General features: G+C 37.0%; 1 long non-coding RNA gene across 5 annotated transcripts in view; it reads right to left on the bottom strand.

Moving 5' to 3' along the window:
• Window positions 1–18,420: 18,420 nt before the first annotated feature.
• Window positions 18,421–19,843, bottom strand: part of LOC145683314 (uncharacterized) — a 564,956-nt gene continuing 563,533 nt past the window's right edge. For all 5 annotated transcript variants that reach the window (XR_014131021.1, XR_014131022.1, XR_014131023.1 and 2 more), the window contains one exon: window positions 18,421–18,447. This is a non-coding gene — a long non-coding RNA (uncharacterized LOC145683314). The remainder of the gene's footprint in view (window positions 18,448–19,843) is intronic.

Genomic DNA, 19,843 nt, shown 5'->3' with positions numbered 1-19,843 from the left:
TTTAACTGAAAAGAAATCAACCAAAAAAATCGAGACTCCCCTGGAAACATATAATACGCCCCGCCATTGATATGCACCCACATACATTTTGGAAAGTCGGCGCCGTTGGTTCTATCTGTTGTGTTTGAAACCAGTGTTTCTTTCAGAAACTATGTTCCGGGGGGGGGGACATTTCGTATTCCGGGGGGCATTGTTGATATTATTCTGTTTATTATTATATTATAGACGTATTGTTTTGGTCTCTTCCGGCGGACACTCTCAGAGCTCCGGGCGGGCAGTGCCCCCTGAAAACACTTCTGGAAGAAACACTGTTTGAAATACACCTAATGTAATATAAATAAAATAAAAAGTTTGTTTCTGTGTCTGTCTGTCTGTATGTATGTATCTGTGTGCTGCCTGGAGACCAGACGAGATCCCCGAGAGTTACCAAATTTTGATCTCGGGTACCTTGGTCCAGGTCCCAGATCAAGATGAAGCGTTTTTTTTTTTTTAAATCGAACCAGGGGGTCTCAAAAGACGTTTACAGGGACATGTGAAAGTAGCAGAAAATGACCGATATTAGTATCTAATTCATAGTTTTTGCGGCTCAGACATCAATGGTGAAACTTCGACTGCATTAACTTCCAAATTCACCCCATTTGGTTGCGGGTCGTGGTACCGTAGAGGATATCCTGACATGTAAATATAATCCAAAATACCTATATTAATGTCAAATCCATAGTTTTCGCACTCGCTGAAATCAACGGTGATACTACTACAGGCGTTGACTTCCAAATACAACCACCATGCGAATAATGGGTTTTTCAGATAGTTATTAATAAATGCAAGAAATAAATTATTAATAATAAATTGGAATAGATAGGAATACATTTTGAAATAAAGAAACGAAAGTGTAAACATACATAACCATATCTGACTTTGCATAATCTATCCTAAATCACTAATCACTGCACGATCACTAATCTAACAAGAAGAAAGTAGGCTTTGGTAAATTAACTTCGGGGTCATTTTTTGCGAGGTAGTGTTGCGCATTTAAAATACGAATATTTAGGGATGCTCACGAGTCGAGACGTGTCTCGAATCTCGACTGGAATTCGAGCCAAGACACACTTTGTAAAATTCGAGACGTGTCGAGACAAACGTATTTCTCGACTCTAATTTTCGACTCGAGACACGGGTCGAGTCGGGACTGTTCGTAAAACTTTTGACTCGACTCGAATGTCTCGAAAATCTTTCTATAATTTTTAAAATTATTTTGAAGAAAGTATTTACTCAGAAACAGCCTTGAAACCAATTCCAGCATTTATTACTTTAGGAAGGTACAGAACGGATAAACTTAATAGTTAATCTTTCGAAATCAAGATTTTATTTTCAGCTCAATTCAGTTATTTAAAACTAAGAATTAATGTCGTGATATTTGATTTTACTTCAAATATAATAATAATAATAATAATAATAATAATAATAATAATAATAATAATAATAATAATAATAATAATAATAATAATAATGCTCTGGGGAACATCCACGTGACCATCCATGTGTCTGGTGGAGCTCGAGCAAGGCACAATGATGGCCGAGGCGTATCGCACACTGCTTGCAGACTACGTATACCCCTTCATGACGACCATGTTTCCCAACGGTAGTGGCATTTTTCGACAAGATAATGCACCATGTCACAAGGCCAGGAGTGTGAGGAAGTGGTTCAGGATATGTTCAACAATGTTCTATATCTGTTGACGGTGTGCGAATTACAAGGGGGATGAGGGAAATCCCCATTGGTAATACTGGATGTTGCTATAACCAAAGGAGATTTCTCTCTATGTCAAAGAACTATGTGCTGTGTAATTAAAATGCTATGAGTAGTTTTATCTGTAGTGTGTATAAAATAAATTATTAAGAAATGCAACCTATGTGACTTTATGATTCCAAAAATGGCTTTGGTTCGAATAACATCATAAAACAATAAAAAGAAACTAAATTTCATTGTCAAACCAGCATCCTTTGAAACTCAAACAGAAAAAGGCTGACACGTTTGTGTCTTTGTTCGGAACGAGAAAACTCATGGAACAATGATTAGTCACTGATGAAACTGGCATTAAGAGAATTTGTATTTGTATAAAGGATTTTTATACATACATATAAGCACCAACCCTCGGAATGAAATCTTCTGAAACACTGATCTCGATGCATGGTTTAACATTTTATTTGAATCTGGAACACTATCACAAAATATTTAAACTTGAATCGATTGGAAAATGGAAATAAAAGCTGTTTGTAAGAATCATTTAAACAAATAACTTTAGGTATTCCTTGTTCTTTAAGGATAGTCCTCATTTGAAATAATAAACACTGGTATACTTTCGAAGGCAATAATTTATTCCGAGTTAATACATTTTTAAATAATTTCAAAAACTGTGTTTGCATTTTTGAGACATTAGAAGAGACGAGGCATTTCAAGAGACGTCTCGTCTCGTCTCTGAAACGAGACGGGACAAGTAGTCTATCTCGTCTCGTGTCTCGTATTAAAGGGTTCTGTCTCGTCTCGTGGCAACACTAGTTGAAAGAAAGAAACAAATATGTAAAGATACATATATGACTACACACACGGATAAAGTAGTCATACATGTATTTTAACCTTCTGACTACTTAACCCCCACTAATTTAAGATAATCTACAAAAAATGCAAGAAAGTAATTATTAAGAAGAAATATAAACATATAGAAATGTATTTTGAAAGGGAAAAAATCAAACCGTACCAGCCGTAATATGAAACTGGGTTGCTCACTAAACAAGCAGACACCTTACCGAATTATCTGCGGGAGAACTTGCAATTTGTGGTTTCGAAGCTTTATTTATACAGTGTGTGTTACGTAACGACGCTACGGGATGTCATTACTAGTGCGACCACCTCATTCAAGACCCGTTTTGTAGATTGATTGAGAAAAAAAGAGTGATTTCGTAAATCTACAAAACGGATCTTGTATATACAGAGTGTAACAAAAAGGTACGGCAAAACTTCATGGGTGGATTCCTTATGGGTAGGCAAGCAAAAAAGTTCAGATGACCATATGTCGGAAAATGCATCGTTCCAGAGTTATGGCCCTTGAGCCGCCTAATGGTGTGAAATAGTCACATTCTGATCACTCCTTAATGTGTCTCAATTTAAACCTCAATATCTCAAACTCTAATTAAGATTGTACGCGACAAAACATAACCAATTTTTCCATCGAAGGTCAAGATCTAAGGGTTTACTTGTCCCTACCATAAATCCTTCATTGTAACTAGATTTCGGCGTTGCCGCTCCAACTCAGGTAGAACTGTATAAAGCTCTCATTATGGCTAACCCCATTACGGTTATCATAGTAGCATCGTACAGCGTTTGTCCCGTTTGGCATCTAGCTTTTAAAGCGTGATTGAACAACGTATATTTCGGTAGCTAGGCTTTGCAATCAGCCCACGTCATGTGACAATATATTATCTCAATGGAATGACAATATATTATGCCTTTTGGGCATCAAATTTCAAAATTTTGGGTGTGGGCTTTTGCATCCTAAAGCCGTTTTTCCGCAGAATAAAAAACCGTATTCTTTTATTTTTTGCGTATTGTCCCTACACAATGTGTCGTTTCAATTCATGTCCTTCAAGCACTTCTGACATACTGTTATAAGCACTTTTGATGTTTCACGATCAAAATTTTGGAGGGGTCTGTGTCCCACCTAAACGTTTTTCTTTTTTCTTTCAGGAAAATACTTTGAAGTCTACGACTTGGTCTTAAACACCATGATCAGAAGATTTGAGGACTATATTTTCTTTCTGCTGTAGGATATTTAACAGTTGCTGATTAATAATACTAATGTAAAATCTGTTCACATATCTCCAATTTAATCTAAATGTATTCAAAGGACATACATTTTGATATTTTAAAAGCACAGTTAAAAATACTTTCCTTGCTTCACCGAAGCAAAAATGATTCTTTAAACGTATGTTCTTTCTAGAACAGCTTCTCTTTATTGATAAAAATCGTAATTTCGCAGTTATTAAAAGCAATATTTCTGAGTCTAGACGTAGAAGAGAGGGGACCATGAGCATTAAAATGATGACAGAAATATAGTGAAATCTCAGTTTCAAATTTCATGTCTACCTTGAATCCAAATACCTGTGCCGTCATTTCCTTCAATGTTGAAAGGGGCCGAAATTTGCAATTGATCTAAATTTTTCGCTTATATAATCGTTAATTCCCACTATTTGTTCATAAAATTTTAAAGAAAAAATGAAATGAAATCTTTAAGTGTTACGTCCCACGTTTATGCCGGTCAGGCTAAAGGAGACGGTGAGGATGAGAAATGAGTGAAATGGTGGAATGAAGAATGTGGGAGGAAACGGGAGAACCCCGAGAAAACACACGAGCACGGTGTTTCTCTATCACAAAGTCCACACGGCGCTAGCTGGCATCGAACACGGGGCCCAAACCACCGAAGATGAACGCTCTACCACTGAGCCACTGCGCCCCCAAAATTTTAAAGAAATATTAGTTACTAACAAGTAACACTTCCGATGTGTAACACTTCGAATTTGATAAAGTTTGGCAGGGAGATATTACACATGAAATAAACGAATACGTGTTTCCTATTTTCTGCGGAAAATCAGTTTTAGGGGGCAAAGCCCCCACGCAAAATTTTGAAAGTTGACGCCCGAAAGGCAAAGAAAGTGAACAGAAGTAAACGAAATTTTACACACATATTGCAGACAAAATTAAGGAATAAGTGCTTCGTATTTTCCTAAAAAATACGGAGAGGTGGGGCACGGACCCCTCCAAAACTTTCATCACGAAATATTGAAAGTGTTAGTAACAGTATGTCAGATATGTGTAAAGGACATGAAAAATTGCAACGAAACTTCGTGTAAGAACAATGCGCAAAAAATTAAGGAATACGGGTTTTTTGCGGAAAACCGGTATTAGGGGCAAAAATCCCCACCCACATTTTTTTTTAAATTGAGGCCCGAAAGGCCAGAGGAAGTCAACCGGAGTCAATGAAATTGTGCACAGATATTGTAGACATAAAATGAGGGAAAACGGGTTTCTTATTTTCTTGAAAAAATGAAAACCGTTTAGGTGGGACACAGACTCGTTTTAACTTTGATCGTGAAATATTTAAAGTGTTAATAACAGTATGTCAGAAGTGCTTGTAGGACATGAAAAATTGGAACATATTGTGTAGGGACAGTATGGAAAAAATAAACGAATACGGGTTTTCTATTTTCTGCGGAAAAAGGTTTTAGAGGCAAAAGCCACCATCGAAAATTTTGAAAATTGAGGCCGAAAGGCCAGAGGAAGTGAATTGAAGTGAATGAAATTGTGCATAGATACTGTAGACATAAAATTAGGGAATACAGGTTTCTTATTGTCCTGAAAAAAAAAAGACACCAGTTTAGGTGATACACAGACCCCTCCAAAAATGTGATCGTAAAATGTCAAAAGTGCTCATAACAGTATGTCACAAGTGCTTGAAGGACATGAAGAATTGGAACCACACATTGTTTAAGGACAATACGCAAAAAAAAAACGAATACGGTTTCTTATTCTGTGGTAAAACGGTTTTAGGGTGACAAAAGCCCCACCCAAAATTTTGAAATTTGAGGCCCAAAACGCAAGAAGAACTGCACCAAATTGAATTACATTGTACAGAGATATTGTAGACGCAAAATGAGATAATTGGGTTTCGTATTATCCTGGAAAAAGCGGTTGAGTGAGGCACGGACATTCTAAACCGTTGATTACTAAATATCAAAATTGCAAACAAGTATACGTCAGACGTTCCTAAAGAATATTTAGAATTGCAACGAAACTTCGTATAAGGACAATTTCCAAAACAATAAATGAAACGTGTTTCACCTTTTGTGGAAAACACTGTTGGGGCCTAGGCCACATCAGAAAAAAAAGGAAATATTTTCGTAATAGCACAGGAAGGAGTGGACCGAAGCAAATGAAATTGTGTGTAGATATTATATACACCCTATGTAAAATAAACACTTTCGTATTTCTCAAGTGTCCCTATCCATTTTGCTTCAAATTTGGGAGATCAAGAGCAAACTGGAAATACATCGACACGTGTTTTTGTTTATGCTCAAAAACATTGTAAGGGTTAAAAGTGCCTCCTGAAATACTATTTTAAAAAACGCTATACTGTTTGTGCTTGTAGTTGATCTGAAAAATTTAAAGAAATCGGATGGAGAAACGACACATGTGAAACACGAAAGGCCATAGTTCATACACCCAATATCTACATACAATTTCATTCGCTTTCGTCCACCCCTCTCGCCACTCAAAGCCTCAAAGCCATCTTACCTCTACTTGTGCACATTTCATTCATTTCGGTCCACTTCTTCTTGCCTTTCTTGGTCAACTTTCAAATTTTTGAGTGGGAGCTTTTGCCCTCTAAAACCATTTATCCACAGAAAATAAAAAACGCTTATTCGTTTATTTTTTGCGTATTGTTCATACAAAAAGTTACGTTCAAATTCTTCATGTCCTTCACACACACCTGATATACTGTTATTAGTACTTTTGATATTTCTTGATCAAAGGTTTGAAGGGGCCCGTGCCCCACATAACCGTTTCTTACAGGAAGATACGAAACCCGTATTCCCTCAGTTTATATCTGCAATATCTGTGCAAAATTTCATTCACTTTGCTTCAGTTCTTCTTACCTTTCGGGAGTCAACTTTCAAAATTTTGGGGTGGGTTCTTTTGCCCCCTAAAACCGTTTTTCCGCAGAAAATAAAAAACAAGAGTATTCGTTTATTTTTGGCATATTGTCCATACACAAAGTTATGTTGCAATTCTTCATGTCCTTTACACACATCTGACATACTGTTACTAGCACTTTCGATATTTCGTGATCAAAGGTTTGGAGGGGTCGGTGCCCCAAACAACCCTTTTTTCCAGGAATATACTTAACCCGTATTCCCTCATTTTATGTCTACAATATCTGTGCACAACTTCATTCACTTTGGTTCACATCTTTTTGCCTTTCGGGCGTCAACTTTCAAAATTTTTGGTGGGGGATTTTGCCCCCTAAAACCGATTTTGCGCAGAAAATATAAAACAGTATATGTTTACTTTTTGCGTATTGTTCATACACAAAGTTATGTGGCAATTCTTCATGTCCTTAACACACATCTGACATACTGTTACTAGCACTTTTGATTTTACGTGATCATAGGTTTGGTGGGTTCGGTGCCCCACACAACCGTTTTCTGAAGGATAATATGGACAACCGTATCCTCAGTTTACGTATGCAATATCTGTGCACAATTTCATTCAGTTCGGTTCACTTCTTCCTGCTTTCGGGCGTCAACATTCAAAATTTTAGGTAGGGATTTTGCCCCCTAAGACCGTTTTTTTTTTTCAGAAAATCAAAATCCAACATTTATTTACTTTCTTGCGTATTGTCCATACAGAAAGTTATGTTGCAATTCTTCATGTCCTTACACACATCGGACATACTGTTACTAGCACTTTTGATATTTCGTCATCAAATAATTGGAGTGACCCGTGCCCCACCTAACCGTTTTTTTTTAGGAAAATACGAAAACCGTATAATCATTTCACCTATACAATGTCTGTGCAAAATTACGTTCACTTTAGTTCACTTCCTCTTAGCATTCAGCATCAACTTTCAAAATTTGGTTTTTTTTGCAACCTAAAAACCGTTTTTCTCAGAAAATAAAAAAACAAACTTTATTCGTTTGTATTTGGTGTATTGTCCATACACAAAGTATGTTGCAATTCTTCATGTCCTTTACACACATCTGACATACTGTTACTAACACTTTCGATATTTCGTGATCAAATGTTTGGAGGGGTCGGTGCCCCAAACAACCCTTTTATCAGGAATATACTAAACCCGTATTCCCTCATTTCATGTCTTTAATATCTGTGCAGAACTTCATTCACTTTGGTTCATTTCTTCCTGCCTTTCGGGCGTCAACATTCAAAATTTTGGTTAGAGTTTTGTCTCCTAAAACAGTTTTTTTTTTAGAAAATAAAAACCCGTATATATTTAATTTTTGCGTATTGTCCATACACAAAGATTCGTTGCAATTCTTCATGTCCTTTACACACATCTGACATACTGTTAGTAGCAGTTTTTATGTTTCGTGATCAAGGGTTTGGAGTGGTCGGTGCCCCACCCAACCGTTTTCTCCCGAAAAATTCGAAAAACCGTATCCTCATTTTCCGTGTGCTATATCTGTTCAAAATTTCATTCACTTTTGTTCACTTCTTCCTGCCTTTGGGGCCTCAATTTTCAAAATTTTTGGTGGAGGATTTAGACCCTAACAATATTTTACCTCAAAACATAAAAAACACGTATTCGTTTATTTTTCCGTATTGTCCATACACAAAGTTACGTTGCAATTATTCATATCCTTTACACACATCTGTCATACTGCTTTTAGCACTTTTGATATTTCGTCATCAAATGTTTGGAGGGACCGTGCCCGACCTAACCACCTTTTTTTAGGAAAATACGAGACAGTATTCCTTCATTCTATGTCTACAAAATCTGTGCAAAACTTCATTCACTGCGGTTCACTTTTTCTTGCCCTTCGGGCGTCAACTACCAAAATTTTGGGCTGGGTTCTTTTGAACCTAAAACCATTTTTCCGCAGAAAATAAAAAAACAGTATTCCTTTATTGTTTGCGTATTGTAAATACAAAAAGTTTCGTTGCAATTCTTCATGTCCTTTACACACATCTGACATATTGATACGAGCACTTTTGATATTTCGTGATCAAATTTTTGGAGGGGTTCGTGGCCCACACAACCGTTTCCCCCAGGAAAATACGAAACCCGTATCTTCATTTACGTATGAAACATCTGTGCACAATTGCATTTACTTCGGTTTACCTCTTCTTGCCTTCCGGGCGTCAACTCTCAAATTTTTGTATGGGGCTTTTTAAGCCTAAAATCTTTTCTCCGGAGGACATAGAAACATATTCATTTTTGTTTTTGTGTATTGTCCATACACGAAGTTATGTTGCAATTTTTCATGTCCTTTACACACATCTGAAATACTGTTACTTTTGATTATTCGTGATCAAATGTTTGGAGGGATCTGTGCCCCACCCAACCCTTTTCTCCAGGAAAATTCGAAACCCGTGTAATCATTACACGAGTTCAATATCTGTGCATAATTTCATTCACTTCGGTTCACTTCTTCTTGCCTTTCGGAAGTCAACTTTCAAAATTTTGGGTTTGGGCTCTTTCCTCCAAAAACCATTTTTCCGCAGAACATAAAAAACTCGTATTCGTTTATTTTTGGCGTATTGTTCATACACAAAGTTTCGTTGCAATTCTTCACGTCCTTTATACACATCTGACATACTGTTACTAGCACTTTCAATATTTCGTGATCAAAGGTTTGGAGGGGTCTGGGACCCACCCAACACTCTTTTCCAGGAGTATACGAAAGCCGTATTCCCTTTATGTCTACAATATCTGTGCACAATTTCATTCACTTTGGTTCAATTCCTTTTGCCTTTCGGGTGTCAACTTTCAAAATTTTGGTTGGGGGATTTTGCCCCCTAAAAGCGTTTTTCCGTAGGGAAAAACAGTATTTGTTTATTTTTTGAGTATTGTCCAAACAGAAAGTTATGTTGCAATTCTTCATGTCCTTAACACACATCTGACAGTGTTACTAGCACTTTTGATTTTTCGTGATCAAAGGTTAGAAGGATTCGGTGCCCCACCCAACCGTTTTCTGAAGGGAAATACGAAAACCCGCATCCTCAGTTTACGTCTGCAATGTTTGTACACAATTTCATTCACTCCGGTTCACTTCTTATTGCGTTTAGGACGTCAACTTTCAAAATTTTAGTTGGGGTCTTTTTCCACCTAAAACTGTTTTTACGCAGAACATAAATCCGTATTTGTTTATTCTTGGCGTATTATTCATACACAAAGTTATGTTGCAATTCTTCATGTGCTTTACACACATCTGACATACTGTTACTAGCACTTTTGATATTTCGTGATCAAAGATTTGGAGGGTTCTTTGCTCCACCCAACCCCTTTTTACAGGAGTATACGAAATCCGTTTTTTTTTTGTTGTTGTTGTCATTTTACGTCTACAATATCTATGCACAATTTTATTCACTTTGGTTCACTTGCTTTTGCCTTTCTGTTGTCAACTTTCAAAATTTTGGTTGGGGGATTTTGCCCCTAAAATGTTTTTTCCTCAGAACATAAAAAACCCGTGTTCGTTTATTTTTGCGTATTGTCCATACATAAAATTATGTTGCAATTCTCTTTGTCCTTTACAAACATCTGACATAGTGTTACTAGCACATTTGATATTTTGTAATAGAAATTTGGGGGCTTCGTGTCCCACCCAACCGTTTTTTCCAGGAAAATACGAAACCCATTTTTTGTCATTTTACGTCTACAATATCGCACAATATCGTTTACTTCGGTTCACTTCTTTTTGCCTTTCGGGTGTCAACTTTTAAAATTTTGATCGGGGCTTTTATATTAAAATTTTGCATTATATAACTCTTTTTCTTTTTTATGAGATTCTTTTTTGGGGGTGAAGGAGAGAAATGGTTTCCTCTGATATTTGTTTCTTGCCATTCATCTTGTTTGAACTGCTTAAGTAAGATCATTTTGTAACTTTTGATGTGATCCAAAGCTGTTACGATAATAAAATTGTCATTCTTAATAATTTGTTTTATTCTCTTATTTGCAGTTTGCCACACTGATATATTTGTTACAAAATTGAGGTTTGGTCCAACGCCTTTCGAATTCGCAACCAACCAAAGCGCCGAGCTTTTTGGGTTGCCTGCTATTGCAGGAAAAGGAGAATTGCAAGTGGTAATGCACTTTTGGAGTCGTGTATACCTTGTGCTTTTCAGAATTTTTAAATTCTGAAAATTAACCCATTTTTTTAAAAAAGTTTTCGTGGTGGACATAAAATACCCACCCTTGGAGCAACTTGTCATCATAATGTAGAAGAAGTTGTATCAAGTTAAAGTTTAAAATTCTGGCGTTGCTGCGGGAACAGCTGATACAAAGTGTCATTCACCTTTGTCGTTGTGCCAATCGCAGATTCGAAAGCACGCCTCCGCGGTAAACTCCTCACTCTAGTACCACGTATTTGTGAAAAACAGTTTAAAATAGCGATCCTTCGGTGGAAACTATGAGTAAACAGCACACATTTTCCATCAACAGATAAACGCAAACATACACAATGCAAATTGTGATAAAAAATTCGAAGAAATGAATAATACTGATGGCTGCAATGACGATGAAGAGGTTAGTATATATTGCTAAAAGTGGCACAGTATATTGCTAAAAGTGGCGGACTGGAGGACACGCAGAACGCAACAGAATATTATACGTGAAAAATCAGGCTTGCGACCATTTGCAAAGGTAAGCAGTATAAAGAGCCATTCTCTAATTTTTTTTTCGAAAGACAATTTGTCACTAAGTGTTAAACACACTAATGAAGAGGCGCAAAGAAGAAATATTACTGAAACCAATGAGACTGAACTGCTAGCTTTGATTGGAATTTTGATTTGATGGGTGTAAAGAACGAGAACAATTAGAACTATCATGATTTATAATCAAAAGAACATGGTAGGTCATCATTTATAACAAGCATGAGTCGAAATCGATTCACTTTACTTCTTAGTGTTCTCAGATTTGATGATAAAAGTACAAGGGTTGAAAGAAGAGCTACAGCCAAATTTCCTGCTATACGTGAAATATTCCTGCTTACAAACGAAACGTTTACCAAGCACTACAAAACTGTCCAAAACACTAATGTCGAAGAAATACTTTCGTCTTTCAGTGGAAGATGCCCACTAAAGGTAGAGAATTACATTCTAACTTATTTGCATTTACGGATCCTGCTTCTGGTCGCACACTTGTGCCGTATATTGTTCGGGTAAAACCAAAGAAAGTACTATACATGCTCACGACACAGCATACAGATACAAAGTGGAACGAAAGTAATAAAAATAAGTCCGATACTGTTTTTTTAACTTGACCAAATGCCGGTCGACCCCATTGACCAAATGGCCGGGAAGTATACCGTCAACAGAGACATCCGAAGATATATAATTTACGTGTTGAATAATCCAGAGTGGCATAAAAAAGTTCTAACAAACGGTATAGTTTATTCTAACAACTCAGCAAAGAACTTTTCAAGGAAAATATGCAGGTCAGAGCTAAGGATCCAATTGGTCACCGGAATCACGTTTTCACAGCAATTGAATGTTTTTGGACATAAAGTGACGAAATGTGTTATGGAAGTGAAAGAACCAAAAACAAAAAGAGAACGAAATGTTTTCTTTGTTGCCAATTAGCCAAATGAAAAAAACATTCAATTGAAAAAAACTTGTCAAAACAGCAATTATATGCGCAAAATGTAAAACGTTTTTTTGAGGAAAACATAGTGAAACAGACAGTCGGAAAAAGACAGTGAGAAAAATAGTGGAAAACATAGACCGAAGGTTAGGACATTCCACAGCATGGAAAGTGCCTGCCACAGAAAAATGTAAATAAATGGACTTATATGGTCCAGGAGAATGGACGGAAAACATGGAAGCTCCATTGCAGCTCATGAACACTGGTGGACAGACTGGGATTATCATCCGGAACAATCCCGCATTTAGGAGTTTTGCGTCTCTAGGCACTTTCTTGTTGGCGCCTAAATAATAGTTTCTCCACCCCTTAATCCCTAGGGTAAAACTAAACTTGACTAAATTATGTAAAATTAGTAAATTGACAATTAACTACAGTTAAAAAAGCAGACACTAGATCCTACAGCTACAACTACGTAATCTAAATAAAAAACAAGAAACATGTTCTGAATTAATTTCAGATTCATACTTTATTACGTATTCATTCTTAATAGATTTGAACTGCATGGTGTTCTATCAAATGTTAATAAAATATATTTGCTCTATTTTTATATTTCAGACGAAAAATCTATGAGATATTACAATTTTTCGTCCAAATAGGAAATGTTAAATTGGACAGTAATGAAACCGAGCTAGCGAAGTGATGATTGTCATGCGGGATAAAGTATAGGTGTCTAGAATACAGCTACCACTGACCTACCATGTACTGAAGCTCTTTGTGCTCGGAAGAAGAAAGACAAGACCTGTCACCACGGAGTTACAACGATAGATCCCAAAGGGCGTGTACTGTAAGATGCAGATAAAATTATGATCGAAGAAAAACGAACCGAATAAGACAAAACCGCCCTGATTCGTTAATTAAAATTCTATACCCTGAATAATGACGTCGTAATGACTTATGTCATATGCTATACATAGAAGGTGTGTATGAACGCAAAAGGTAAAATGCTGTTAATAAAAATTGGTAAGGTTGTACTATTCGCAGACTTTATGGTAAGGATATTACTAGAGGCTAACCATAAATTAGTAATAACTGTTGAATTTGATCACTAACGAGAGAGGATGAAGGCCAAGAAAATGCAAGGCGTAATATTCATGCGTACAACGAGAACCTTGAAAATAGCTAATTAATATATAAAGATTAAGTAATAATACATTTTCAAGCGATTATATTAAACTGTTTATTTAACAGATTTCAAAAATACAGAAACGTAACTGAAGACAAACTACAATTGGATTCAGAGTAGGAGAATTAACAGAAGATGCCATAAATACTCTTCTAGATGATGTCGAAGAGAAGATATACGAAAAGAAATATGTATTGACGCTCTTCATTGACATAGAAGGAGTATTTGATAATTTATGGTTTAGTTTCCTTGATTGAAAATGTAAAAAAAAAAATGGAAATGCCTGAATACGTACTGAATCTGATAAGAAACTATCTCGAAAACACAAAAAGAATAATACCCAATGAAGAGGGCGATATAGTAATTAAAACAGAGAAAGGATGCCCGGAAAGATCAATATTAGGACCCCTACTATGGGATATAGAATGACAACCATGCTTGGAAAAAATAAACAAAAATAAAGAAGTCGATAAAATAGTGGCATTCGCCGATGACGTCGTATTAACAACATCACGAAACAGCCGAAGAGAATTAGAAAAAAAGTTAAAAAGATAATAGAAACACTTGAAGAATGGAGTATGGAGAGTACATTAAGGATATCATTAAAAAAACATCTTATTTTCGGCACTAAACTACAAAGAAATCCGACCAGAAAATTAAATGGGGTAGGATTAGAACGAGTGCAAATCATAACACACCTTAGCATAATGGTAGACGATAGACTAAAATGTGATGAACATTTGAAATATATAGTGAAAAGGAGAAAAAGTGTAGCGAATAAATTGACCACTATTGCAAGAAACAGATACAGGCTCCATTAAAAATACTAAGACTATACCAAGAAACTATTTTGTCAGCTACCATGGCGTACGCATCCAGCGTTCGGATGGATACATTATTAAGAAATAAGACTTACAAAAAACAAATCAATAGAACACAAAGAAACTTATTGATCAGAATGTCTGGAGCTTTTAACACTACTTCACATAGCGCACTGTGTATAATCTTTGGTATCCAACCAATGAATCATGTGTTATTGCAAAGGGCAACTAATTACTGATTAAAAAAAGAAGAGAAAAGAAACTTTTAACAAGGATCTAAAAGATTAAAAAGAAATTAATAACAACATATTACAACTATGAGTTAAAGAATGGCAGGAATACAGTGGAGCGCAACGATTACATAGAATCTTTTCTAATATCTTCGACAGACTAAAAGTAATACATTTAAATCCAATATATGGATTGGTTCATTACCTTTCAGGCCATGGACCATACGAACAAAACCTCCACATAATCAAGTTTAAGCCCTGCCCAATGTATGAATGCGGAGAAGAAGGAACTCCTGAGCACCATGTCATGTGGTGTCTATTATTAGAAGCAATTTTAAAAGTAAGAACTAAAATAAGAAAAAAACGCTGAATGAAATAGTAGAAGTATAAGAAGACTGCAAAAAATTGAAAATTTTAACAAACGAATACTCCGAACTAAGACGAAAAACTTACAGAAGAAAAATAGAAGGACGAGTGCAAGTAGAAGAATATGTGAAGAAGTCTTCGGACCGGAGAAAAGACTCCTGGAAACTAAGCACTGGATTACCGCGCTTTCGCAAAGGACCAAAATGCGTGCTGCACCTCCAGCCCTCAGTTTGGAAAGGAACTATGGTGGAAGAGTGAATGTTGCGTGAGTGCACGAGTGGAGGGGAAGCGAGGATAGTGTTTCAGAAAGAAAACATAGAGTAACTCTCACCAATAGGACGGCCCATTCCGGGCGTGCCGGCCGAAGGATAAAACGGACCAGGGCCTGCACTAAGTGCTCTGAGTGGGCCCTGGACCTCCAACCAGCACAAATGGGTGGAAACTGACAATGATACGCAACTGAGAACACTAAAGCATCAAAGCAAAAGGAACAGGAAACGCTTATATAGAAGGATAAGCAAATGAAAATTTTGAAAATATGAAAATTTAGATAAAAGTAAGTGTAGTGTTTGTGTTTTTTAGTGTAAGTATGGGTTGCTGATAGTAGTGATTTCATCAGAAGCAGTCAGTGTCAATGTCGGTAGTGAGTGTAGTGTAGTGTTGATGTAGAATAGTGACAAGAGGGAATATATAAAGGTGAAAAGCCAGTGTAAACATTGAAAAAATGAAATAGAACACACAGGAGAGAAATGCAGGCAGAAACCAGAGACACCAAACATACCGAGTGAAGACCTGAAGAAAAGAAGAAAGGAGATAACCAAATGGTAACCACCAAAACACAAATCATATCACATTCAAAACAACACACACGGAAAAAACTCAAACTCAATAAAAAAAATCTCAGAAGAGTAGAAATGAGAGTAGAGTTAAGCAAATATTGTTTAGTTATTTTTGTTTTTTTTTGTTTGTTCGTTTTATCTTTTATTTTTTGCTCAATCCCTTGTTTTAGTTTCACGTCCATTTTCCCTTCCTTTTCCTTCTTCAAAAAGAGAAATCATTCGCAATGATGGTACTTCGCCGGTTTTGAATGCTCAAGTCACCGGCTGATAGTAACGCGGCTGAGCGAATGGAAAAAATCAAGAGTGTTTCCGTCGAAAAACGATAGAAAACACGGCGTCCATAAGATTAAGGAGTTTAAAAAAAGAATACTGGTTCAGACAACCGTGATATAAGGCAACGAATGTTCTGAGATCTTTGGTCTTGTCAATAATATGACCTAGATGGAAATGAAGATAACAGGCAAAGAACCAAAACGGTGTAAGCCACAAAACATAGATAAATGACAGTATCGAAAAAAGTATGGAAGTCACTTTCAAAGTAGACTTTTATGTACTTTCTTAGAAAATTTGGGTACCATATGTGTGTGGGATTTTAATTCCATATTTTCCGTTCGTCCTATGTAGGCACTTAAAAGAGTCCTTAGTACGTGTCAGGTTCGAGTATTATACCCTTGATATACATGGACATAATGCACGGAATATAGTGAAAACACGCAAAGTTGTAAAATCCCTCCAGATAAAGAAAGCAGATAAGGAATAGAAAATTTTGCCTATAGTGGCATACGAACGATACACTTTTCCACTCTGTATTCAAATGTGGACAGAAACAAAACAAGAGATATTGATGAGTGGGTACAAAGGACCCCGCACTTTTCTTATGGAAAGTGGCTTTCTGCTAATGTTGTTGAAACTTCGCTGGTTGATAGTTCTTAACATGTGGATCAAAAGTCTCAATGGGCACAAAGACCGAAATCCCCTCCTTCCCCCCAAAAAACCGCCTCCAATTAGCTGGGGGGGGGATTGAACTGATTTCAGCATTAAAACAATTTATTGTTTTAATCAACTCAACAAGGACCCCAAACAACCACATGTTAGACTATCAAACTACCCCACTTGACACCGCCCTTTGCCCCACCATATCCCCCCCCCGTGAATTACCTTACGGATGTTTCATATTACTCTAGTTTATAGTTGCGCGTATGTGTTGAAATACCTACAGTTTTGGTCTCACCGACGATATAATGGGTTTCACGTATGGCTGATTACGAATCTGAGATGAGAGTTTTAGAATTCAAGATGGATGATCAATATGGCGGATCAATAACACGAAACTCCTGAATGTAGCCACAAATAGCTGTTTACTAGGGTATTTTGTGTCGTTGGTTACGAATCTGAGGTCAAAATTCTTGAATTCAAGATTGCAGATCCAATATGGTGGATAAAAACGTCGAAGCCACAAACCGTAGTAGACTAGAGTGTTTTTAGATCGCTGTTTAAGTACGCAACATTCCTTGATACTTCAGCCACTATGTACAATTATTCTGCACCCTTGCCCTTTACCAAAACGCACCACAGATATCTTAATGCTGAACGGTGTTAAAATAGTTCATCAATTATCTGTTCATTATTTTCATCATTTCGGTTTGCAGCATCTAATGTGGTACTTAGCAATGAGTCATCGGGATATCTAATTCTGTAAATGCCGTGCATGGCCTAAATACTACAAGACACTTGCAACGTGCGCACATGTACCTAATGTACGAGCACCGCTTTGACATGTACCGTAGTAACCTTGAACCGTACCGTAGTAACCTGGCTTCGTTGTTTTTATCCACCATATTGGATCTGCAATCTTGAATTCAAGAATTTTGACCTCAGATTCGTAACCAACGACACAAAATACCCTAGTAAACAGCTATTTGTGGCTACATTAAGGAGTTTCGTGTTTTTGATCCGCCATATTGATCATCCATCTTGAATTCTAGAACTCTCATCTCAGATTCGTAATCAGCCATACGTGAAACCCATTATATCGTCGGTGAGACCAAAACTGTAGGTATTTCAACACATACGCGCAACTATAAACTACAGTAGTATGGAACATTCGTAAGGTAATTCGCCGGGGGGGATATGGTGGGGCAAAGGGCGGTGTCAAGTGGGGTAGTTTGATAGTCTAACATGTGGTTGTTTGGGGTCCTTGTTGAGTTGATTAAAACAACAAATTGTTTTAATGCTGAAATCAGTTCAATCCCCCCCAGCTAATTGGAGGCGGTTTTTGGGGGGAAGGAGTGGATTTCGGTCTTTGTGCCCATTGAGACTTTTGATCCACATGTTAAGAACTATCAAGCAGCGAAGTTTCAACAACATTAGCCGAAAGCCACTTTCCATAAGAAAAGTGCGGGGTCCTTTCATTAACTTTATCAAATACCTGTTTCAGTATGTGCTAGAATATTCCAAATTTGACGAATAGCTTTATAGCCCGTCCGCATCAAAAAACGATGCAGTGGATGATTTTCGTTAGGACTCTGTATGAGACTATAGAAGTAAAAACCAATCACAGTTTCACTGCTGAACAAGAAAAGCAAGTAAATGACTATAAGTACTTACTCCAAACGTCGTGTCGGCAGACACACTCTGTAACATAAAGAGAAATAATATAAGCTCCTTAAAAAACATATGTAGCAACATAATTATAGGGCGATCAGAGAATATCACTACTTACAAAGATTTTCAGAAGTGGTGGTGAATAAGTGAAGCAGTACCTTGAGTATGATCCTCCTCCTTGTTAGCCATCTGTACATGCCTGCTCAGAGAGGGGGAGGTATTTTGTTATATATATTGTTGACTGCAAAAGTTTGAAATGAGCTTTATTCAACCAGAATTCGTCTGGGTCAGATCCAGAACCAAAGTCTCATGATTCTGGTGTACTTAGCGGTAAAGTACGAGTAATATATGTTTTGTTCATCTAAGTTCTCTTGAATACAGGGTACCTCAGATGACTCGATAGAGCGCATTGCAGCGGGATGTGCAATTTAGATTGGCTTGGCGGTCAATTCTGGCAATCGCAAGTGCTTTGTCTCCTGTAATTCCCCACACGAACCCAAAAAATCATACAACAAACAATAGGTCTGTTTGATTCGTACTCATTCAGATAACCCTGGCAGCCGAGACTCAGAGGAACGCAGCAAGTGTGTATGGTTCGCACGTAGAATGAAATCACAAACACTCGATGTGCGCGCCACCTGTAACGCGGGGAATATCGAGGTGGTAATCTAGCTCCAACCACACCTTGTGAAGCATATCCGGAATGATGGAGTTAACAGCATCACTGATACGTTCTTGGAGATCGTCCAGAGTTGCTGGTAGTGGAGGTGCATACACTTACTGTTGTTTGTGGTATCTGCAAATCTCTGCTACCTTCACGTGTAGACTTCTTTGGGCTGTGTACGAAGGCTGCTCTTACGCGCTCCACAGTTTTCTCGGAGACTGGACGTCGCCTTGAATGTCCTTTTCTTTTATCACAAATGCACCACGTCTAAATAAACGTTCTATGCCACTTCACAATGGATTTGTGTGTGGGTGGATCAGCATTAAATTTTCGTTTTAAATCACGCTGCACTCTCACAAAACCGCTTGTTTTTTCATATTCTAAGACGTACCAGCTTCGTTGCTGTGGGGTGAACGCCATTTTTGATGATACTGCCCTCTAGCTGACCTGGTCAGAACTAGGATTCTGAAAAGATAGATCGGAAAATATTTTGAGTTTACTGAGCTCTGTACAAAATTTCATGCAAATATTCAATTAAATGTTAATTATATGGCACTTTTAAAATCAGGTACTGTTTCTGTGCTCACCCTATATATATATATATATATATATATATATATATATATATATATATATATATATATATGTGTGTGTGTGTGTTTGTATATAAGTCAATAATACATTAGACATAAAAAGACAATTTAAATTAAAATTTTGAAAAGACGATATTGAGGTGGTGAATATGTGGCTGTTCGTTAAAAG

This window comes from Thermobia domestica, chromosome 4 (assembly GCF_964235325.1).
Source record: "Thermobia domestica chromosome 4, izTheDome1.hap1.1, whole genome shotgun sequence".
Taxonomy (NCBI): Eukaryota; Metazoa; Arthropoda; class Insecta; order Zygentoma; family Lepismatidae; genus Thermobia; species Thermobia domestica.
Note: the sequence above shows the minus strand (reverse complement) of the source record. Positions and strands in the feature narration are given on the sequence as shown.